Genomic DNA, 25,780 nt, shown 5'->3' with positions numbered 1-25,780 from the left:
GGGGGGAGCGCGTACGGCAGGTTCTCTCAAATCGTGAATGGCAGTTTACCAACATCCTTCAAGAGAAAAGTGTACAACAGGTGTATCTTACCGGTACTGACCTACGAAGCAGAAACATGGAGGCTAGCGAAAAGGATTCAGCTTAAGATAAGGACAACGCAGCGAGCCATGGAAATGAAAATGATAGGTGTAACCACTCTGCCGTAACGTTAGGAGAGCGGAAGCGGGCTGAGTGGGTAAAAGAACAAACGCGCGTTATTGACATACTAGTCAAAATCAAGAGGAAGAAATGGGCTTGGGCAGGGCATGTAATGCGAAGGCGAGATAACTGCTGGTCCTTAAGGGTAACGGAGTGGATTACAAGAGAAAGTAAGCGCAGCAGGGGCAGCAGAGAGTTAAGTGGGTGAATGAGATGTAAAAAGTTTGCGGGCATACGGTGGGTGCAGCTGGCAAAGGACAGGGTTAATTAGAGAGACATGGGAGAGGCATTTGCCCTGCAGTGGGTGTACCCAAGCTGATGATGGTGATGATGTAACAACCCGCAGGGGGCCTTTAAGGAAAATAAGGTGATGTGATGTCCTGAACAAGGTGGGTAGAGGAGAAATAACTGGCACTTTGGAGACAGCAGAGAGCATCGCCAATTGCCGGAAGAAGTAGAAGTTGTGGGGACTCATCCTGCTCTGTCCCTTTGGTTTGTTTCCCCGTGATCCATTCTTCCTAGAGACACTAATTAACTAACAAGTCAGAGTGCCTGCGACGCAACGACACCAGCGCCAGGGACGGCGTTATTGTTGCAAGCGCGGTGGAGATATCGCCCGGCCTCCGATCTTCTCCCATGCCCAAGCGTGGGCAAACCCTCTTTCAAAACCCTACTGGTGAGTCGGACGACCTGGATTCTTTAGCGTATTCTGTTGCTAGGCGGCATTATTGTAGCAGCGCAGCAATAAAGGTCGTTTTGGTGTCAGCCCGTGTCGTGTTTCTTCGTTCCAAAATAGAGCGTGGCCCGCCGTGGTTGGCATGCGCTCGGTAGCGCTCGCGTTCGCGGGGTGGGGTCGGCGGTTTGGATAACCAGTCGCGGTTAAGAGGAGGGAAACGTATTTATCACCTTTTCCAACCTCTTATTTCTTTACAGTATGGTGGCTAACCTACACATAACCTCCAACTATGGCCGCTCGTTTTGACTAGCAAGGTAGGATACATCCATGGGCTAATGGAAGGATCGGTAATGTGGTTCGCCAGGATTTTCTCCATGCCCTTCTGGAGAACGTGGCGCTCAGGAAGGGACTTGGGTGTATGGCGCTTGAATCAGTCGTATTAATGCGATGGGTCGCAGCAGGGGTTTGGCCGAGAGGACGGTGCTCGAAATCTAAGATGGCGCGGTATGAAACCGAAAGTGCGAAGAAGGCGCAAGCGTGGCCATGTAGCATATCCACAACTTGCATTTCAGATGTTAGGTCCGTATGTAAAGTGAGGAATAAGGGGTGTTCATAATACCATGTACAGGTGTGAGAGCAAAAACTACTTTCGGCAGTGATAAAGAGTTCAGAGAATGGGATGACATATCGGGTACGACTTAGGTTGAGAGGCTGAATTTAAGGATGTCAAAGTAGGTGCGGCTGGTGGCGACACGTTCACGATGGAGTGTGGAAGTATAACGTTATGCTGGAGAAGAACCTCTGTGATTGGACAGCTCATCTAGGCACCATCAGGAATGAGGGGGGAGGGAAGGGTCATTGGAACATAGATAGCGACTCCGGGTGGCAGGTGAACAAACTCATTGCAGCATATGCGGGGTGCGCTGTCGGAGAAGGGGTGAGGAAGCGCTCGATGGCGGTGAACTGAACAGGTGTGGTACGAGAGACAATGATAAAGCGCACGTAAGTTCACATTCCGACTTCGGCAGCGTCTATAGGGACATAAAAGACGGAGAATATGGCAGGTGTCACGACCTTCTTGAGATGTCTCCGAAATGAGCAGCTAAGGACAGACACTTCAGCACCAGTGTGGCAATCAGAGCGGTAACAGGGAGACCATCCACGCAGAGACCGAGGAGACTGCGGCGGTAAGCGAGGGTGCAACGGAGGATTTTCGGGCTGGGTCGTCAATGCAGGAACACCTCCGGTGGCTGCATTGGCCAGTTTGCCGAGAGAAAGCCAGAATAGGGTGGAGAGAACAGGCGGCGAGGTTGCGGCGTACGGGAACGGCTGGCCTGAAGTAAAGGCGAGCGGCTAGACCAGAGTGGTGGCCGCGTGTGGGGGCTTATCACGTGGCTAAATTAGACAGGGTTCACAGCTAGAATCAGGTGGCGAGAACGAACTGCTACAGCAGTGGAGAGAAATGCGGATAGTTTAAAAATAACACCGCGTACTTCTGACAAGGAAGAAATACGCCGTACCGTCGGGCCACCCCGTTCTCAACAGGCTGATCTACTGTAGTTGCTGCTGCTTATCCTATTCAGACCTCCTCGGCCCACTGCCGCTCCCGAAGTTCTAAAGAGTGGCGCACTTCGGATGACCGGCCCGTTTGTTTCACCTGCTCGTGTACTGTCCAGATTTAGAAATGACAATTGTTGATTCCTTGTTATTATCGCAGCGTGAGGTCTTGCTTGCGTCCTTCTTCTAATGCAGTGGGCGTGCTTTCAGTCCAGGCAGCCACTTGCATCTGCTGTCCGCATGGCACGTTGGTCCAGGCTTTGCTGCTCCTCCTTGCTGATCACCATCTGCTCCCTCTACGCTGCACTCGGGTTTTCAATGATTGGGTTGACCGGTGTTTGGTCGCACTCCCATGTGATGTGATATAATGTGGGGCTGCCCCTCACCAGGGGCAGACGCTTTCGTAGTCTGTTGGGTGCATTATGCTCAATCTATTGAGGTTGGGGTATGAGTTTCCAGTTGCCGTCATATGATACACTACTTTTTGTTTAGCCTTTTGCGTGAACAAGGATACATTCCCCTGCTACCCCTGTAGTAATCTAGTATGTCCGTATACGTCGTTGGGATTGGATTTAGGTTTGCTTCGAAATTCACCATTCAAGCTGTGGGCTTTTGATCCGAAGGAATTTGGCACGCAGAGCACTAGGAATTAATTGCTAAGTGGAAATGATCAACACACCTATCATGATCATCTGCCTGACTACACCCACTGCAGGGCAAAGGCCTCTCCGCTGTCTCTCCAATTAACCCTGTCCTTTGCCAGCTACGCCCACACGATGCCTGCAAACTAATATCATCCGCCTACCTAACCTTCTGCCGCCACCTACTACGCTTGCCTTCTCTTGGAATCCACTCCGTTACCCTTAAGGACCAGCGGTTATCTAGCGTTCTCAGTACATGCCCTGCCCAAGCCCATTTTTTTTACTTTTGATTTCGACTAGGATGTCATTAACACGCTTTTGTTCCCTCACCCACTGTGCCCGCTTCCGGTCTCTTAACGTTGCACCTATCATTTTACTTTCCATGGCTCGCTGCGTTGCCCTTAACCTAAGCTGCACGCTTTTCGTTAGCCTCCACGTTTCTGAGCCGTAGGTGAGTACCGGTAAGATGAAGCTGTTGTGCACTTTTTCCTTGAGGGATATTGGTAACATGCTATTCATGACCTGAGAGAACCTGCCATATGCGCTCCACCCCATCCTTATCCTTTTAGTTCTTTCCCTCTCATGATCCGGATCAGCGGTCACTACCTGCCCTAAGTAGACGTAATCCTTTACCACTTCCAGCATATCGTTGCCAATTGTGAACTTCTGTTCCCTTGCTAGACTGTTAAACATTACCTTGGTTTTCGGCATGTTAATTTTTAGACCCAGCGTTCTGCTCTGTCTAACTCATTGATAATGATTTGCAGTTCATCTCCTGCGTGACGCGGCAAGGCAATGTCATAAGCGAATCGCAGATTATTTAGGTACTCTCCATTAACCTTATCCCCAATTGTTCCCAATTCAGGCTTCGGGATACATCCTGTAAACAGGCGCTGAATAGCATTGGCGAGATCGTGTCTCCTTGCCTGACGCCCTTCCTATTTGGAATTTTTTTGCTGACTTTATAGAGGACTATGGGGCAGCTGTACAGTTCTGATATGTATCTTCCAGTATATTGACATAAGGCTCATCTACACCCTGATTCCGCAATGCCTGAATGACTGCTGAGGTTTCCACTGAGCCAAAAATGCTTCCTCATAATCAATTGCGGCTATATATAGGGGTTGGTTATATTCTGCGGATTTCTCTATCAACTGATTGATAGTGTGAATATGATCTATTGTGGAATATCCTTTACGAAAGCCCTCCTGATCATTTGGTTGATTAAAGTCTATGGTTGCCCTGACTTTATTAGCGATCACTTTAGTAAATATCTAATTTTTAAAGTCCTTCGGGTCTCTTTTGTATGAATTAAGATTATATTTGCGTTCTTCCTAGCTTCTGGTACGGTCGAGGTCATAAGGCATTGCGTATACAGGGTGTTTAGTTTTTCTAGCATAATCTCTACCCCGTCCTTCAACAGATCTGCTGTTACCTGATCCTCACCAGCTGCTTTTCCCCTTTGCATTGCTCCTAAGGCTTTCTTTATTTCCTCTTTCGTTACTGTACCCCTATACCTTCTAGTATATATAAATACTTTCTCCCCCGGTTAATCGCGGCTGAAACAGTTCAAGGCCGCCGACCCCACCCCTTGATCGTGAACGCTACCGAACGCAGGAACAATGCGACGACACTCTGGCTGATACAAACAAGACATTTTTTGCTACAGCAATAACGCCAGCAAGCAACAAAATACGCTATAAGGACTCGAGATCGGCCGACTCACCAGCACGGTTACGAGCGAACGTTCGCCCACGCTAAGGCGAGGGAGAAACTCGGAGGCCGGACGGGACGAGCTGCCAGGAGAATGTTCCCACCGCGAGGCTTCGCCCCGCTTGCGGAGAGCGAACTCCTATAGGAGCTCAGCGCCGCAATGAATGAATGAATAAAACTTTATTTTCGTTTCTTTGGGTTTAGCGGATTCCGGACGTCTTCATCTTCCGTGTTCCAATGGTCGGTGCCCTCATTCCAGGGCCCCGCTGAGCTTTGCCACCTCGCTTGCGTGCCGCACGAGTCCTCTCTGGACCGCCAGCTCGCTGCTGGTGAGCAGGCCCTCCCACTGTTCCGCACTGGGCTTTTCTAGTTTATGGAATGCATAGTTGTGTCTACATTCCCATGTAATATGATATAGCGTGGGGGTTGCCCCGCACCACGCGCATTTGTCACTGTATTGTCCTGGATACATCTTATGTAGTGTGTGTAGTTTTGTAAAGGTACCTGTTTGTAATCTTCGCCATCCCACTGCCTCGTGCTGTGTCAGCAACGGGTGTGGTGGAGGATACGTCAGTCTCCTTCCTCTGGGGTAATTTAGTATTTCTGCATATGTGGGTTCTACCGTTGTGGTATGTTCCTGTGACTCCGTTGTGTCTGCTTGGTGGGTCATCTCGCGAGCTAGACTGTCTGCCCTCAGGTTCCCTTCCACTCCGGCGTGTCCCGGTATCCAGAAAATTTTGTGTTGTAATGATGTATTGGGAGGCCCTGCCTGGAGGATGATTTGCAGTGCTCCCTTGTATATTCTTACCGCCGTGTAGCTTCTACACGCGGCTTTCGAGTCCGTCAGAATCGTGGGTGATTTATTTAGTCAGAGCTACGGCAACTTCTTCCCCCTCGGTTACCGAACACTTTTTGGTTGTTACACACGTGACCGCCTATAGGCTCTGGTTGACGACCACTGATGTAACTCTATGTTCTTTGGTGTCCCTGTTCCACGGATACAGGCCTGCATCCGTGTAAACCGTTTTTTCTTTGGTAGCTAGGTGTTTTTCTACGTACTCTGCCCTAGCGGCTCGTCTAGCCGCGTGCAGGTTTGGGTCCATGTTTCTTGGTAAGGGGCAGGCTCTGATGATTTGTCTGACTTCGTCTGGTATGTTCGCTACTCTGCCTTCTGTTTCTTTACCGCTATACCCTAACCTGCGGAGGAGCGCACGGCCGGTGGTCGACTGCTGGAGTCTGGTTAGTTGCGATCCAGCTTGCGCCTCTCGTAGCTCTTCGAAGGTATTGTGGATGCCCAGCATCAAGAGTTTTTCATTTGATGTATTTCTTGGTAGGTTCAGCGCTGTTTTGAAGGCTTTCCTTATAATCGTGTCCGCTTGTTCCTTCTCATTCTTTGTCATGTGGTGATACGGCAGGGTATAGGTGATCCGGCTGATTACGAGGCTCTTAATCAGCTTTACTGTATCTCCCTCCTTCATCCCGTGCCTTTTCTGTGAGACTCGGGTGATCATTCTGCTGACTTGCTGTGTTGATTGTTTTAGGAGACTGAGTGTGTGGCTGCATCTATTGCATCCTTGGATCCACATACCCAGTATTCTTACCATGTTTCGTTCTGGAATGGTCTGTCCTTCCAAACCCACTCTCAATTCTTCCGGCGTTGGCTTCTTTCTGACCCGCAGAATTTCCGATTTCTCGGCTGAGCACGCGAGTCCTCTAGCTCTGACGTATTCCTCCACGCATGTCGCTGCTTTCTGCAATAGTTCTTCTTTTCGGCCAAGTGACCCTTGGTTGACCCAGACAGTGATGTCATCCGCATACATGGCATGCTGGATACCTTCGATCTTGCTCAGCTTGCGTGCGAGGCCGATCATTGCCATGTTGAACAGGACCGGTGAGATCACCGAGCCTTGTGGAGTTCCTTTGTTTGGTGTGTTAAATGTTTCGCTTCTTAGGTCTCCCAGTCCCACCGTGGCCGTGCGGTTTGACAGGAAGGCCCTTACATAGTTGTGGATTCTTCTCCCACACCTGGTATTGTTGATTCCTTCCATGATTGCTTCATGACTGACGTTGTCAAAAGCACCCTTGATGTCCAGGGCCATTACGCCGGAACGTCCGCGCGCGTCGAGTTCCCGAGCCGGCAAGCGTGTGCTCTCCCCCCCTCCCCCCCCCAGCCAGCGCAGCAATCTCGCCGTCCGTGGCGCTCGTGTCGCTGTGACGCCGGCGCCTTCTCTTGTTAAAGTAACGAGGGAGGGTGCACCGCGAAAAAGCAAACCAAAGGAGACGAGTCCCCACACAAGACGTCGACCGTGCATTAGACCATGAGGGAGCTTCGATAATTTTAAACATGAAGCCATAATAAAGAAATTAAGAAAACTGTAATTGACGCAGATGAGTATATGAATACGTTAGACAATTTCTCAGCAACACAAGTGGAAATTTAACCATTCCGGAGATCAAGTTAGAACAACTTCAAATAGGCAGCAGGGGCATACCGCAAAGGCTGCTGCTGTCACCCATCGTAATGAACATAGAAATTGGAGGCTTACTAGAAAAATGAGAAGGAACAGAGTCGGATAAACACGCGCTATACGCCGATCGACATTACAATCAGGACGAGTACCAGGTCAGACGAAGACATCCAGGAAACATTGCAACAAGCAGCTTACGTGGCACATCAGTACGCAGATACATGCCGACTTCAATGCTCCACACGTCTGTCATGAGGTTCTGTCATGAAGACAGCATGACCATGAACTCATTACTTGTGCCAGCTGCAGAGCGCAATTGATCGCTGCATATCTGACTGCCAGCATTTGGCGCTTGCATGGACTGTTGCAAATTTTAGCCGTTCCGTGTTCAGTGCGCATTTCACAGTACCGACTAACCACCATGATTTTTGGTGACTTCCTTCGATAACAAGGTACCACGTGCCGACTGCCGCATAATATAGCTGCAAAAGTATTCGTTTTTCACGTATGAGTCCCGACTTCTGCACTTATACATGGGCTGCTTGTTTCTTCACCCTGTGCAATCGCCTGTCCGGAGTGCGATCCACGTTTTTCGCAGCCTCTTCACCACCTAAGTCTCCCTTAAGATTGGCCAGGAACAGCGCCGCGACCCTACATTACGACCGCTGATGGAAGGCCTTGACCCAGGAAACCAGAATTCCTCACTACGAGTATTTGTTGTGGCGTGAGAGCAGCTAAAATATCGACGCTGACGGGCCTGAGGTGGCGCTCGTGATGTTCTAGCAAGTCCGTTCGGGCGTCTTGAAGTAAATCTGTGACATGCACACCGCCAGTAATCTTGGCATGTCGCGTGCTTATACAACCGCGTTTTCAGCCTTTTCTTTAAGCCAAGTTTGTGCCGCCCTGTATGAGGCTCACTTTATGGAAGACCGGTACCTGCACAGTTCCTATAGACATCTTCCAGTATTTTCACATAAGGGTCTTCACACCAGAGGTGGGCATTTTACCTCAAAAATCTGGACCTCACCTCGACCTCAAAAAGAATTTGGCGACCTTACTCAACCTCAGTCTCATCAGTTGAGGTTGAGGTCTCCTTAGACGCCCTCACCTCACTTTTCCTGAGGCCACTGCTGACCTCACTCAAACTAACTTTAACCTCAAATTGTAAGGTTGAGGTCGGCCGCTCGACCTCAGAAAACAAACGAAAAACAAAACAAAAAGCGATTAAGAAGTTTTTCAGTTAAGAAAAATTTTGAGAATCCTGTGAGACAGGAAAGCCAAAATGATATGGTATTATTTAATAAGGTGTGTACAGACACTATTGATGTGCACGAAATAGGAGAAGCTTATAATCTGGGATGAACCATCAGATAGTATATGGCCTGCGGGCAGGGGTGTCCCATACGCGGTTACCACCAGTACGTCGGTGAGTACTTTATATGTGTCATTTCTCAGCAACCTGCTTCGTGTATACTTGTTCGTATTGGAAGCCTCTAGCTCATTCACGCACGAACTAGCAATTGACAAACACAGCCGTTCTACACAATCTACCAGAAATTGGGAGGAGGAGGACGTATTCACGATACTCTTTGCAGGCTTGAGAATAGTTACCGAATCTAAAGAAACTGGTCGTCGATGTAATTCCCAATGCGACTGTTATGCAGGCGCATATCAGTATGCTTCGATTTTCTAGCTCTATCCGGCATAGCGAGAATTCTCTTTTGTCTTTTGTAAGTTGCCTTCAAAAACACCTAACAAGCTGCGATGTAGCACACCAACAGAGCCACGTGGTATTTGTGTCTGTGTAGAAGCGAGCGGCTTCTTTTATTAATGCGAAAACATTAGATAGCTCACTCAAGGTCATATCCGCAAAAAAGTAAAACCGGCACCACGTAACGTCACGAGCCGACGAGTCACGCGACGAAAATGATGACGTCGCGTAATTAATTAATTCTAATTAATAAAATTAGGTAACTCTAAGACTAATCTATATAATTAGTGATGATAACATATAGGTGTGACGTCATACCAGGTCACGTGACAACGCTGTAATATGATAACACACCTACACACGTGACAACGATGTAATTTTTCTTCATACCAGCCCCCCCCCCCCCTTTCCACCCCATTTCAAGATCCAGGCGTATCCCACAATACTACACATGCGGGCATGACGCATTACAAAGAGTGCCCACAACCCGGTCCACATTAATGACATTCGGATTGTCCAGCTGGTAAACGCGTCTGCTCTCATGTATGACATACTGCAAAGATCATGCAACGACGCATGCCGCTGAGCCTCGAGATGATGGCGATGATGATGATAATGCTAATAGTGCATCTTTATGAGCCCGGGAAAGTCTGATATACGACTACCAAATGAAAAGTTGCCAGTGTATTGATTAAATATTGTACATTATCCAGCGACCGAAGCCAATTGCTGTGCGGGAAAACAGGAATACCTGCAGCTAATAATTAAGGATGATGATGATGATGTTGATGTTCTTAAGAGGTCAAGTCCCTCCCACGTTTCCGCCACTTTCCTCCAGCTGGCGGTGGTAATGGTTTCGAAATCCTGGGATTCCCTGGTGACTCGGTGATCCCGCGGCATTTCGAAAGAAAGGGCTAGATTACGTCTTCGAACATTGTGCTAACTATTAAAATCACACGGGTCAAAACAACTGGCCTAGAGTGGGCAGCGTGAACCGCTCTCTCTGTCAAGAGCACCATGGCTCTCCGCTCAAAGTTCCCCACAGCGAAATCTTTTTCCGAGCCCCCCACCACCGAGGGAAAAAAAAGCGCCTAAGTACTCATATGCCTCAACAGAATTTTGGGTATCACTTCGTCAACAAGTATGAGACAAGCTGCTTTAAGTCAATCACTTGTTTTCCTTCAAAACTGAACTAATAAATGGTACGCCAGCATCCTCGACGGTTTTTACCGAAGAGCACCCCGCGAGCATTCTGTGAAGCCGTTTCAGGTGAACGATGGGTCTCTGCAAAATAGTTAAAGGAAAGATAACGTGTAGTGCCCGGCCATCTGCAAGGCAGGCCGCCAACCTAACTGATCCCATAAGAGAAAAAAAAGAATGATTAGAACCATACAAACAAAAATCGCACACTAAAAACAGAAGCCAACTACAGTGTGCCCCATTAAACGTTATATTAGAAGGCTTCAAACAGCGACTCAGCAGCACAGTGCGACAATGTAATGAGTTATATTCGCACATCTTCATTAAAAAAAAGAAAAAGTAATCAGCTACCACGCCACCATACATCCATTACAGTTATGCCTTTTTCGCCTCTCTAACACCGCTATGCTGGTGCGTTCGCCTCGTGTTTCGGTGTTTCGGCATAATATGCGAATTTCCGAGAAGGCACAAGGAACTGGAAACCAAAGCAAAAGGTTATTCGGAAGGATAAAAAGTGAAATTATATTTGCATGTGCTTGCATTACGGAACGGGAATATACAGAAGTAGTGTTGGATTCGAAAGGGGAAGTCACCGATCAAAAGCTTCGACGGTGTTATACAGCTTTTTTTGGCTTCGTGCTTTTTTAATCAAATTAGCAGGTGTCCTTTTTAGGAACCGACTGAATCACATTCTCTCGCCTCTGCCGACTACTCCAGTTTCTGTTAAGTCAGCTTGTAATGTACAGCAGGATACCCTTTATTCGAGTACAAGGAAAGAGTCGTGACGTCAGCGCCGGCAACGAGCATGAACACGAAGCAGTCTTAGTCTAACGTTCGACGGAATACCGTCTGGTCAGGATGAAGCATAATAACAGGGTGAAGTTTGGGTCACTGACCAAGTCAAAAACAAACAAAAATGACGTTTCGGGTCCTGTACGGGACCCTTGTTCACAATAAGACTGTCAAAGAAGAAGGCGGGATTATATAGTCTTCTGGATTGTTCCTAATCTTTTTGCGTAGATATGATGAAGGGAGCCTTGATTCCTGTTCAAAATATCTTTCGTCGTCTGGATGACTAATGATTCTAGATGCAGTCTATTCAAATTATTTCTTTCTGTGGGTACAATCTCCGCCTCGTCCCAGGCTATCTCGTGGGCAGTGGTCTGCACGTGCTCGGCGATAGCGTTCTTTGATGCGCGATGGTTCCTTACGTCGCCTTGATGGTCTTTCATTCGTCGCTGGAAGTTCCCGGTTTCGCCGATATAGACGGATGTGCAGTCATTGCAGGGAACTTTGTAAACCACACCAGGAAATTTGGCGCGTGGCAGGGGGTCCTTTACGTTCACAAGTTCGGCACGTAGCTTGCTTGTTGGCACGTGGGCGATGTGCACTTCGTGCTTCCTGAAGATTCGGGAAAGGGTTTCACTGACTCCAGGTACATAAGGAACTGCAGCACGCTTCATGGTTTTTGCGCTTCCATCTCGTTGTCCCCTCGTGCGTTGCAAGTTTTTAGACATATTGTTCACAAGGTTCCTGGGGTAACCGTTACGCTCGAGATCCCTTTTTATCACCTTGAGTTCGTTGCTGAAGCTTTCCGGGTCTGCGCAGACATTTCTTGCACGGTTCAGTAGTGACGAGATAACTGATCGCTTGTGAGCCAAGGGGTGGGACGATTCAAAGTCGAGATATCGTCCGGAGTGCGTCGGCTTTCGGAACACGCTGAAACTTAAGCGGCACGCGGCACGCTTGACGTTGATGTCCAAAAACGGGATGCTGCCATTCATTTCCTTTTCCACGGTAAAATTTATAGATGGCTCCATGGCATTGAGATGGTCAAGAAGCTTTGTAGAGTCTGCTTGTTCAGAATGCAAAAGCAGTCATCCACGTACCTCAGGAACACCTTTGGACGTGGCTTCAATGAGTTCAGGGCTTTGATTTCAATGGCTTTCATTGTAAGGTTGGCAGCCGTCACTGAAATTGACGCTCCCATAGCAGCACCAAAAATCTGCTTGTACAGCGTACCGTTGTAAACGAAGTACGTGTTAGCCAGACAGAAGCGAAGGAGTTCAGTGATCTCGCTAACTTCCAACGGCGTACGATCTGGAAAGGATGGATCGTTTTTCAGGGCCTCTTTGCAGGTGTGTACGGCAAGTTCGACCGGAACACTCGTGAACAATGAGCAAACATCGAATGACACAAGTATATCATTTTCATCCAGGGTAACCTCCTTGATCTTCTCAATGAAATCTTGCGAATTCTTGATGTGCGTCGCTTGACCCAAACTTCACCCTGTTATTACGAAGCAGTCTTGCTTGAGGCCATCCGCTCTGCGACGAATTTATCGCCCTTGTTGGACTGGACTTATTTGTTTGCGGCATCAAACAAAGCTGGCGTGGGTCAACGTGAGTTACGTGCTTTGCGCGCTCCCGGGAGTTTGAACCAACCGGCAGCCAGCCGGGTGCTACGCCAGCGGGGCAAGGGGGAGGGAGAGTGGCATGCTGTGACAGTAACACTCCTTCCGGGAAGACCAGAGGGGTGCGTATTCCTTTAGGCTTGGACTGAACGGACATTACGGCGCAGCACCGGAAGCTAAGAGGGAACTATGGCATCCGGTTTTCCAAACAGGGGAACCGAACACCAGGCGTCATTGCATGAACACTGCGGTGATGCGTTGCAATCCTCTTCGGAAGCGGCACTCTGGGGAGTAAGACGTGGAAACTGCAGAAATTTAATATACAACGCCTAAATAATTTGTGATTCAATGATGAAATTACCTTGCTGAGTCACTCAGAAGATGAGTTGCAAAGTATGATCAATGAGTTAGACCGGCAGAGCAGAACGGTGGGTCTTATAATTAACATGCGGAAAACCAAAGTAAAGTTCAACACTCTAGCAAGGGAACAGCAGCTCACAATTGGTAGCGAGGTGCTGGGAGTGGCAAGGGAGTACGCCTGCTTAGGGCAGATAGGGACCGCTGATCCGGATCATGAGAGCCATATGGCAGGTTCTCTTAGATCATGAATGGCAGTTTACCAATGCCCTTCAAGAGAAAAAGTGTACAACAGCTGTATCTTACCGGTACTCACCTACGAGGGAGGAACTTGGAGGCTAGCGAAAATGGTTCAGCTCAAGTTAAGGACAACGCAGTGATCTATGGAAAGAAAAATAAATAAATGTAACGTTAAGAGACCAGAAGCGGGCAGAGCGGGTGAGGGAACAAACGCGGGTTAATGACATCCTAGTCGAAATCAAGAGGAAGAAATGGGCTTGGGCAGGGCGTGTAATGCCAAGGCATGATAACCGCTGGTGCTTAAGGGTAACGGAATGTATTCCAAGAGAAGGCAAGCGTAGCAGGGGGCGGCAGAAGGTTAAGTGGGCGGATGAGATTAATAAATCTGCGGGTATGCGGTGGGCGCACCCGGCAAACGACACTGTTAATTGGAGAGGCATGGGAGATGCCTTTGGCCTGCAGCGGGCGTAGTCAGGTTGATGCTTATGATGATGTATAAGGCTACGCTGCTGCCTGTGTCCTGCGGGAACCTAGTAAATGCCCTTCTGCTCCATCTGCTGGTGGTCTACAGGCTACTGACATTCTCCCGACCTTTTACATCGTCTTGTTCCTGGTGAACTAGCACCCTTCCCGACGTCTCACTCAGGAGATGATTGGATTGCTGCTGTAACTGAATATACAGCCAGGAAAGCTATAATAAGTCAGCTATCCACAACCTGCGCTACCAATGTTGCATCTTTTTTTCAGGAAGACGGTCTCGTTCTCAGGAGGTCGAGGGCTGTCTGGGATCGGTCGCAGGTCAGCAACCAACAGGTCAACGACATTAAAGGGACTATGCAACGAATAAAAAGTCGCTTGTAAATGTTTTCAATGGTTAGAAATGATGCTAAGAAGCATTCGCACCAAGTATGAGTCATCGGAACAGAGCCGGCAATTTATTTTGAATTCTTAAAAACCGTGTTTTTCAAATTTCGCAGGCCGATTGGTGTGCTCGTAGTGACCGATTTTGAAACTAAAATAGTGAAAACAGACGTCACTATACCCTTGACGTCAGCAGGCCACCACACGCTGTCATTCGCCGGAGTCATGGCAGCCACGACGTCACGGGCACACTTCCGGCAGCCTTGAAAATCGTCTGCTAGGGCCGCCGCGCGACCCTCTCGGGCAAGCGCGAGCGAGGGCATTGCCTTCGCGCATATGGTTTCAATTTTCCTCTGCCGCCTCCGTCTGTAGGGAGTTCTGGAGACACTCGCACGGCTCTTTGTGCGCACGCATATGGCTCAATGCCCATCACGGCCGCAAGAGCGAGCAGTCGCGCCTCGAGGTCCGGGTCCATTACTGATAACTAAAACAGACGAGAAGCAAAGAAACCCAACGCGCGCCGCAATCCAGGAAGGCGAAAAGAGACCGGAGAGATGCCGCCACGCCGCCGACACTGCTACTGGGGTGCTAGGAGCGACAACCGGAAGTTGCAAAAGGAACGTCAGCGGATGACGTATTCATGGGTGGGGCCCAGTCCCAGAGCTGTTTTCTTTATTTTTGTCTGGTGCCTCGCGTGCACGAGTTGAGGGGGAGATGAGGAGCGTAATTTTTAATCGCCTATATCTTCGTTCTTATTGATGCTACCTCAAAAATTCTTGCTTTGGGGTGACGAGTGATGAAATACCTATCTATCGTGTGCTTTACGTAATCTCAATTAATTTATTGCATAGTCTCTTTAAAGGGGCTGTGAAGGAGGCTATAATAAAGTTGCGGCATGCCTGGGATATTAAAGCACACCGCTTCAGGAATAGTGCCCAGCAAGAGTTTTTTAGATGCGTTTTGTAGAGGCTGAGTTATCTGTTGTCAAAATTTGAATTTCAGAATCTTTGCGCCTTTCCCTCTCCTCTCACTTTTTGCACACTGAAAGGTAGGCGCTCCTCCGCCGACCCCCCCCCCCCCCCCCCACCCATCTCCCCGTCTGGAAGCGGGACCTGCCAGAGCTAAGCGGCTTATTGGCCGCGGCCACGGTAGCAGTCTGACATCTGAAAGAATTTAACCAATGGCCACCTCTTACCCTGTCTACGCATATGCGGGGGATGGAGGAGAGCGCGAGCATGAAAAAGTCGCCGGAAAGGGCTCGCCAACATTGACGCGGGATTGCGGGTCGTCTGCTGCGTGTAGAAGAGTATTATTTGGTTCTGGTTCTCATGGCAACACAGTGCAGTGATTAAGTGAGTTAATGTGCTCTCCTCGGAAGGCGTTTCAGAGCCCCTTTAAGTCTTTGGCAGGGTAAACAGCTGTGAAGCAAAACGGCTAAGGCGACTGCTGTAGTTGCCTGCGTTGTGCAGTGGTAGACACCCGGGTAGTACACATTAGAGGTCCCGCAGGTCAGGCCTTTCGAAGAGAGCCAGCTGAACACCGGAATTGAAGACCGTGTTAAACTGCTAAAAAATTCATTGTCTGGAGATGATAAATCGACTAAACGCACTGACAGATCACTCCTAGAGGAAAAGATGTCATGTCAGAAGAAGTAAATTGTGGATCGTGGTCATATACAATCCCTTGAAGGTCGCCTTCACGAGAAAACAGCTCAAGGAGGAATTAATTGATTGTTGCAGCTGTTATGCCACTCGTGAAGGACACCTCTGACCTCTTGCTGTGGTCGTCCACTAACGTGACTGAGAAAGGGCAGTCAGTAGGGGCTTGGTCGAATGGCCCCACGATGTCAATGGCGACCTTTTCCCCAAGGCTTGTATAGAAAGGCGACTGATTGGAGTGGAACTGCAACCGACGAGCCGACCTGCCGCATGACTGGCACGCAACACATGTCCGTAGAAGTTGCTCGACGTGCTCATCCATTTGTGGCCACCAGTAGAGATCTCGCGATCTGATATTCGTACGGCTGATTGTGGGATGGGGTTCGTGCACGACGTCCATGAGGCGTCGGCGCAAACTTCAGGAATGATGATTCTGTCTTCCCGGTAAAGCAAGCTCCGAAGGATGGAAAACTCCACGCGCAGTTTGCAAGGCATGAGATGTTGCGGCCGAGATTTCTTGTCAGCTAGGCCATGCAGTATATGCAAACTGCGTATGCTGCGAAACAATCGCATCGTTGATAGTGGTCTCTTGCAACTCTTGAAGAGTAACAGCTGGGGACAGCAGGCAGACGAAATTATCTTCGCTAGTGTAGGTTTCACTGGATCCAGTGTATGGTGTGGGCGGTAAAGGAAGGTGCAAAACAGCGTCCGCCACAGAGTTTCCGTTGCCTTTGCGATACTCAACAGTATGGTAATAACACAACGGGCGAGCTGACCAGCGTGAAATTCGCAACAGCCGATGTTTTGTTCCTTTTTTCGACAACATAGTGACAAGTGCACTGTGATCTTTGCACAGAACGAAAGGCAGGCCCTTAAAGTACACGTTCCAGTGTTCACTCGCCCAAACTCAAGCTAGAGTTTCACGTTCACCAACGAAGTACTTCCTTTCTTGAGGGGTTAAGGTACGGGACGGAAGCGAAACAGTTTGCAGGGAATAGCTGTTGTCTCACCGAAGCCCCGGTCTTAGTCCGTAGTGAGACTCCTCCGTGGTTAGAAGGGCAGGGTTTTTCACCTTTGCTAGTGAAATAGCGCTGTCGTGCAAAAAAAAATGCAGTACGTCGAACGATGTCAGGATGAAGTAGAAGCGTAGCTCCTGGCACCCTTGTAGAATTAAGGGCATCATTTTTCGAAAATAAGGAAGGCGCAGAAGGAAGTCTGAAGCAAACGCGCTTGCACCTGAGGAGACCATTATGTTTAGTGAAAGTTGTCAATTCCGACTCTTAGGGTTCAGTGGTACTTTGCGAGGAGCATAGGCAAGGTCCAGCTTGGAGAAACGCTGTGAATCAGCAAAGCAATGCAGGGCTTCTATTTGCGGTAATGAAAAATTGTCAACCAAATAGCCTTGTTTGGATCACGCAAATACACACGCATAGGGATGTAGCCATTTTTTTTTCCGAGCTACTGGAATCGGAGACATCCACCTACAAGCATCGACCCATTCAATGATGTCGCGAGCTTCCAGCTTCTGCAGTTCTGCGGAAACTTGCTAGAAAATGAAAAACGGCAAGCCGTCGGAGCTTACAGGCAAAAGGAAGGACGGATTCCCGCACTCAACCTTTCTGCACGTAGCCGCGATAAAGTCCGAATTCCTTAGTGAAAAGATGCTCTGTCTCCGAACGTAAATCAGGAGGCAGCAAAGGCGCATCAGCTGTCATAGAAAGACATTCCAAGGATGAACCCCCAATCTTATTTGGAGGGCCGCGATGAAATCCAGACCGAGCAACGCGGTTACTGCCGAGACAGCATACAAGGGGTTACACCCGCTTTTTCGTAAAAGTTCTTTGCCGCAACGCAACATCCTTGCACCGTGATCTGAGACGTAGAGTATCTCATAAGTTGAACGGTTGTTGATTTCAATGTGCAGATCGAAGCGAAGTGCCGTTCGTAAATATCTTCGGCGGAAATGGACACGGAATAGTCGGTATCAGAAAGACGATAGACCTGCCTTCAATCTGGAGAGAGGTAAAGATTGTTTTTCCGGCTTTTAACATGCAGAACAGCCGCGCTGCTGGCGCCATCGTGTAGCGACGGTTGTCAGAGTTGTCTGCAAGTTGCCGAATTTTGACAGGACAGCAACTTGCAGAGATTGTCAAAACAGCCAACTTTGCTGCGCCGAAGACAGGGTTTTTTTGCCAAATTTGTAGTAGACCCGCAGCGGTAGGACCACCATTCTGTAGCTGCAACATGTTGCGGCTACGACTCTGGCACCCGCAGGGGTAGAACCACCATTCTGCAATTGCAAAATGTTGCGAATATGACTCTGGATACAGTCTGAGTGGGTCTTGGCCGGCGCTTATCGGTCCAACACCGGTGGTGATGCGCGCTCATATAAAACGCGCTGAACATGAGCAGCCTCTTCAGATAGCTCCCTGGGTTTACGGGAAGCTTGCTCGCGCTGTCGAGAAATGACCATGGCGCACGGCATAGTCAAATAAGAGCATTCTAACAGAAGCATTCACATAAATAGTGACTAGAAGTCTTCTCCACCAGCTGGTCACGAATCATGTCGTCCGCCAGGCTCCAAAAGCCAGTCATCGACAAGGCTACACACTAAACAAGTTCTCACCCTTAAGGGTGTAAAAAGGTGCGGCATAAATTTACACCCTATTGCACACCGTTCGAGCACCCTGTAGGGCCGCAGCACCTTACCAGCAGGGTGAATTTACCAGAAGGGTGTAAAGGAGAGCAAGAAGGGTGCTACAACTAATGGGTGCTGAAGTGCTCACAAGGGTGTACATGGAAAGGGGGATATTTATTAATTTACAGATAGATATAACCAAGATATAAACAAATATATAAACCAATAACAGAGCGAAAACTACAGCTAATATCCTTTGTAAAAAATAGACGTTTATTCGCCTTGCAAAATATTACAGTTTGTTTTGTCATTCCCTTTTGTCTGAAAAGCATGCAATTATGATTGCATATTACTCATGCATATTTATAGCAGCAGCAAATACAATCAATAAATGTTTGCACAGTGGACGGTACAGCGTCTCTTTCCAGACAGATTTCATGGGTTCACAAAATCTAACAAAGCTGCCATCTCAGCAATTATTGCACGTAATGTGATTAGTGAAGTTTCATGAATGAGTCACAAAGGAGTTGTCACCTGGAAACTAGTAGGATGCCGGCAACTAAAAAAGTGTGCACTACAAATGAAGTTAGAGAATGCAGTTTAATGTTGCAATGTTCCAGTTTTGCACAAGCAAGTGCTATTTCATTAAGATTCAGAACAATGAATGGCGAGTGCTTATGACACTCCGGCCCTTGTGTTCCCGCATGTACAACGGCTCTATGTCAAACTCCGAAAATGAAGTCAGAACACTGTACTCTTCTACGGCACTGACAACATACACATGGAAGTGCTCATCAAACGGACAGTCTCAAGCAGTTTAGCCATAACCATTAACACCTTGTTCACATAAAATAGTTGACACACAAGTAAAAATTCTGGCAGACTATCTTCTGGAACACTTCTGACAAGGCAGCATCCTGCACTGTATGTCCTGCCATCAACAATCACAGATTTGACAACCAATGTGTTCGTGGATTCAAGGTTATTCTCAGTTATGAACTCTTTAACACAGCCAGGAAGGTGCTCGTACAGCACACTCTTCACGCCTGTATTACGGGGAATACTGTCATCACCTGCAGCGAATAAAAAACTGCAAGAACTTATGCCTCACTGCAAGACTGTGAGAAAGATTCTTCCAGTTCCGTATTTTTCGAGCAATATCTTTAAAATACTGGTGCTTGGCCTCAGAATGCATAGCCCATAGCAGGCTTAATGGTCCAAATTTCTCTATATATGAAGGGCAGTGTATGAGGTAGTGCACTTTACATGGAAGTGATGGTGATAGAAAGAGTACCTTGAAGTAAAAAAAAAATGAATCTTTCTTTGCAAGTAGGCAATATGTGAAACTAGAATTTTATGGCTCATGATAATGTCAACAATTTTTCGGAGAAGTAGGTAAAGCTGCCAAACTGCATTGTCTGAAGGAACGTTGTCCCCAACAAAAAAGGTTAGGTAGCGAAAGAGGCAAAATACTTGTGTTGCCGACGCCTTCAAAACTGCTTTTCCTTGAAAATATGGCTTAGCAATGGCTTCTGGTTTGTTGCATATGTCATGTGGATCATAAAGCCATTCTGAAATGCTTTTGTTCAAATCACTGAGTGAAAACAAGCGTTCTTCAATTAATGCAGATATTATATGCCACAGGGCAAATGGAAGGACTCCTTCATGCAGGTCATGCATTATATCTGGTGGAAGGTGTTGTGTCGGATCAAAGCCAGGGCACAAAAGAGCACTTGGCTCTTTGACCCCATACAATGACAGCGTTGGCAGCCCTGCTCTAGGCATACTCAAGTGGTGCTTGGGCCCTTGAGGTGAGCGAAGCACAAAATAACCTTTCAAGTGTTTGTAGTCAGTTTCAGTCCGCAGAGCCATGCAGTACCTACAAATTCTTCCTTGGCTGAATGTGCATTTGAAGCCTCCAATTCTGTGGCTAGATAAATTGTCACCAGCGAAAATGAAGACAGATCCCTTTACAAGGTTTCTCTATTCACAGTTATGCCATGATTTGCTAGTATCTTGACATCTGTGATGAATGGCTCAAGAATCTTAGAAAATCCATAGGTGCCTATATTGTGAGCACCTATATTGTGAGTTTATCTTTGACAAGTAGTACAAGGTGAATACCTGCCAATGCTGACCGCAACTTTGCATCAAAATTTAGCACTGAGAAGTAGACAGCTGTCATTTTATGCTTTCTCCTGTTGCTGCCCAGTGGGTTGCGGACTTCGAACTCATCACTGTACAATTGCAAGCAAAGTTTACTTGTATTGCCTGAAAAATACTCATGGTTTTGAAAAGCACTTCCATCAGATACTGAACGCATGTAACCATCAGTACGGGAGTCATTGCTGAACTCATCTGAACGTTCTGAACGTTCAAGAATGCACTTGTGCACTTCACAGAGGGGAACATATTCTATGGTGTCATTTCCACACAACACTACCGTACGGGATTCAACAAATGGAAAAAGCGCCTTCCAATAGGTTTTTCGGCCTGATCTTGTCCGCAGCTGGTCAAGTTGCAGCTTTCAAATTTCTTTTACGCTGATGGCAGGCCCGTCTAGAGGTTCTGACTGCTGGTGGCCTGCAATGGTTTCCATGAAATCAATAATTTCATTGGCTAACTCATGTACAGTGGATTCAGGTAGCCGCCTTCCTTCCTTCCACTTGAAAATTAGCTTTGCCAGTTGATCACCATAGTCACTTGAACTGGAGTCATGCTGTTCGGCCTGCACATCTAAGGGCTCTTCATGATCTGGAGGAAAATCAGGTGCTGCATTTGTACTGCTTCGTGCCATCCTCACCTGCACAATGCCACGGGAACACGTTTCTCCCATGCAAGAAGCACGCTTTTGGTGTACATGCTTCTTGTTGGAAAAAAAGTGGCGAAACGTTTGCATGCAGCCACTCAAGCTACACACCCAATTTGTCTCATGGCCATGGGCAATGCGTAGGTGCCTAAAGAGTGTCCTTAAGGAGAATTGGTGACAGGCACATCGTGGACAACGAAAGAAGCGGATTCCTGGCATCTGAAAAGAGAAATGCTTGATTTAAAAAAATTAATGGCTTTTACTGGTCACCAAGAAGACTTGCCAATGTAAACTCCAGTCCATTTAGTGGAATGGATTAGAAACCTCCATGGAAGCAAATCATTTTCAAGAGTAAATTTGTTAGTGTAATACAAAGCAGAATCTTGTTATCAGCTATATATTTGTTCTCAAAACCATGAGCAATCTGCTGTGACCGAGTGCTAATCACATCTTCATTTCTATAAATTCCTCATAGTGCAAAAAAGACAAGTAAACATTTCCTTTGACGTTTGGAGAATATGGAAGCCATGGGCCCACCTGCTCCCAACAGCACCTGCTCATCTTTCTTTTCTTCTACTTTCCAATCAGTTATGTTTCAGGTGAAAATTCCACCACATATTTCCCATTCACCACAACAAAAATTAAGAAAAACATCTGGCTATGTTTCCCTTGGTTGCAGTGGTGGCCAACTTCCTTCATATACATGTAGTAATGGTCCGCTAAAAAAATTCACCAGTGTCATACAAATAACGAAGTCATGCACAACATGACTGAGCTAAGACTGAACCTCACATGAGCATTGTATGCTAACACTTGCATACACTAATAAAATTAACAGAGCGATGCGTAATTTACATTTACTTTTGCTTTTCCCGTGCTGCAATGTAGCAAAATGCTTTACTTACTACCGTATTTACTCGTATAAAGGCAGACCTAACTTTCATTTTTAAGTCACACTGCCGAAACTTGCTTGTACTGCCAAGCTGGCTACAAACACAGAAACGGAAAGGTGGGACCATCAGTGAAGCTCCTCCGTTCTGGAGGCCCTTAAATTTTTACGCTGCTATCAATCAGGGCAAAATTGTTTTGCGCGCCTCTCTCAAGACAGTCGCGCGAAAATTGTCAGGTAAGGGCGAAATAAGATAAGCACGTTATTACCGCATCAAATCTGCGCATTAAATGTCCTCGTAAAAACTAAACATCTTCCAAATAGAAGCGCGACGATTTCAGGAGCGCTCAAGTGTCGCTGCAATTAATTTTGCCCTGAGCGGCCGAAATGTCTTTAGTGGCAGAAGGTTGGTGCAGAATATGCCCGTTATAAGTTGTAAACTGTCGCGACTGGCTCCGGTACGACCGTCTCATGGTTGTCTGCAACTAAGCCGGGAATGCAGACGGTGGCTTTGCTCTTTTTCCCGCACGCAGCCTTCGGCAACAAGCGCTCAAGGCAACGACGCAACGCGCACCGCAAAGGAGTGAGCGCCGGACGCGCGGCAAGGCTACACAAGCGGCTCGGGTTGTGGTCTCGGTAGACATGCAGGTTCAGTCTCCGGTGCGGGCGACTGCCGCCTCTGCCACAAATCAGGTGGTACTTCCCCGCACTCGGCCCAGAGGCAGAGGGCAAGAAGGCGCTCGCTGAAGCGCTTTCGCGGCGTCGTCGCGGGAAGCGCGGAATAAAGTCAAGGAGGGGGGGGGGGGGGGGGGGGTGCTCCATGGCGGTCGCACGAAATGGCTTCAGTGCAAAAAGCAGCAAAAGTGGACTATTTCATGACGCTTACCTTTCTTATATCTCTTCTGAGGAGGTACTGCTCGAACCGCCTTTGCTTTTCAAGTCTGCCTGCGCCACGGACAACACTGGCCGAGCACAACGCACAACCCATAACGTAACGCAGCACTTCGGAGAGGCCCTCGCCAGTGGTCACCATCGCTAATGCGCTTTCGCAAGGCCTACTACTCCTCAGAGTAAAGACACAAACTAGTCCCTAACGTGTCAATCAATTTAAAAATTTCAAATTTGTTGCGCCACCTGTGAGTAATTTTAAAAAGTATTTTTGACAGTTTAAAAAACAAAAATTTAAAATTTTGTGTTTACTCGATTTATAGATGGCTAAAACATCTGTGTAAGCTTAATAATTTCTAGTTGATTTAAACTGCTGCAATTCTTTGCATGCTGTGTGTGACAAGTATCGCGACTACCTCTCGTTTTGCCAAGGTCACATGACCAGTGTTATTTCCCGCGCGCTGCCGCCGCATCAGGTTGCTGCATCTGTCAGTGTGTTGTTTGGAAGTGCCTGTATACGATTCTGCGCCGCGATGCCACGGTGCCTTGTTAGCGTACCAGACTTTGGTGCAGCAAGAACGTATACGCTTGAGGGTGACACCATCAGAGCACTCAAAGACGCAGTTGGCGCATGCCCGGTTCTTGGCGGCAAGTTCGACATGGCGTCGTACTCGTTCCAGGCAAGTGCACGTGTTCCTTTGCTTGTTTCCTTTGCTGCACTGGATAAGGTGGCGGTGTATGGAGCTTAACTTCCCAAGTCGACCGAGTTTGAGAGACGCCATAGTGGAGAGCTGCGGACAATTTAGGTTCATTTGGTTCATTTACCGCGCACATGACATATATATATATATCCCTAGCAAAATGTCCCATAGAAATGTGTAAATATTTTATGGGTTCTGTTGGTATACCTACTGGTTGTATTTGGATTTCTACACGACCAGTAGAAACTTGAACTGGTCCCATAGCTGGTACATATTGGCTTTTACTGATCAAGTAGACATGATTGTATTGGCTGTACCTGCATCTTTATGGGCCCAGTAGAGACTGATATTGGTCTATCTGCATGCACACTGGTTTGGACATGCTGTACTAGATCTACTCAGATGCCTATCAGGCATAGACTTAATACAGTTTAAACTGGTATCCAATCGCTTTATTTCTCCTAAGAGGCAGTGGTACCAATTTTGTATGCATTTCCATGACACCCAAATTTTACAGAATGCAACTGTGGCTTAGTTTGGGCTAGACTATAAGTCTTTTGAAAACATAGCGCAAAAAAGGCACATTGTATATTCGACGTGGTGGCTTTTCTAAAATAGTTGCAAGTTAGCGCCTGCCCCGTCCACATCTGTGTCGTCCGTGTCTTTTTTGTACTATGTTTTCAAAAAATTACAGAATGCACTGTAATGATTTGGCAGAGCATGACAAATTGTCGCAGTTGAAGTGGTAAACACATAGGAATACAATAATGCACATGTGAGGCCAGAGATAAACAGTGAATGTTTACGGCTTATAAGTCCGGCACGAAACACAAGAAAGGTGAAAACAGCAAACAAGCTATCAAGACTACTAAAAACAAACTATGTGCACTGAAGAAACAAAACCAAATTGCACTAAAAATATCACACACTACCAATATGAGGCGACTCTCAGTGAAAAACCACAAGATGAAAAGAGCAGAAAAATGACCACACTAACAAGAACAGGCCACTCACAATGAAGAAACACAAGATGATAGTAGAAAAAAACATCACACAATGACAAAAGGTGAATGCGATTGAAGAAAAACAAGATGCAAACAGGAAATACCACACACTACAATGAAGAGATGATTGACACTGAACAAACACAAAAAAATATACAAAAATATCACAACCAATATTCCTTATCCCACAGTTCAGGTGTCCCCAGATATACTAGAAAGAGACTGCACCATTTCCTTTCCCCCAAAACCAATTTTCATTTTCATTTCACTGACAGTAAATACACTGCAAGAACCCAGTTCATTTGCAGTCTTAGTAAGGGCTGTACCAGCTAAAGTGTGATGCAAACCAAAATAATAAAAATAAAGAGAAATAATAGAAGTGAAAATAACAAGAAAGCCATTCATTCAGTCCTTCTCAAATAAATTTGGCATGTCTACAACATAACACACACGGCCAACATACATGGCGACTGAAACACTGCTAACCTTGTCAGCAGCCAGCACTACCTTCTTGGAAGTTTTGGCACATTTGTGGATATGTGGCAGATCCCTATAACTTTCAGAAGCCAGGCCTGTACACAACAAACAAGTGCTGTCCGGAAACTGAAATACACTCTCCAGAATGTAGTACTTTCCCGGTACACATCTGTATATACAGTTCTGTGTCTTTTTTGCGCGCCTGTAACCTTCTACATGAAGACGTTGTCCATGAACATCCATGCGTTTAAATTTCATTAATGGAAGAACCTGTCCTAGCTTCTCCTGGACAGCACACCGCACCTGCTCATCCATTTCATTTAACAGAGTGCCTCTTCTCAGTGGCTTTTCAGTGGAGCTTTTGCCTGCACATGAGGAAGGCATTAACGTGTCGTACACAGCTTGCACTTGAGATGTTGGATTGAGAGTATTTGCCAGCTTTGTTATTTGGAGTCTCATGGCAAACCGCTCAAGGATTTGCAGTGGTACACCATTAGCATCGCTAATGAGCTTGAGAAGCATGCCATTTCCGGACTCAAAAACAAAGGCCGAGTGCGACCACAGCGGCCCTAGCTCCAACACGCTCTTTGGCAGATGCAGGAGTTGATGCACGTTGAAAGTCATTGCCTCAAGACCATACAACTCCTCCATACTAAGCACAAAGCATGATAGTTTATCCA

General features: G+C 47.2%; 1 pseudogene; it reads right to left on the bottom strand.

Annotated features, from left to right (window-relative positions):
• Window positions 1-17,947: 17,947 nt before the first annotated feature.
• LOC144108555 (uncharacterized) lies at window positions 17,948-21,129 on the bottom strand (annotated as a pseudogene).
• Between the last annotated feature and the right edge of the window lie 4,651 nt (window positions 21,130-25,780).

This window comes from Amblyomma americanum, chromosome 10, assembly GCF_052857255.1.
Source record: "Amblyomma americanum isolate KBUSLIRL-KWMA chromosome 10, ASM5285725v1, whole genome shotgun sequence".
Classification (NCBI taxonomy): domain Eukaryota; kingdom Metazoa; phylum Arthropoda; class Arachnida; order Ixodida; family Ixodidae; genus Amblyomma; species Amblyomma americanum.
This window is presented reverse-complemented; position numbering and strand designations above follow the sequence as displayed.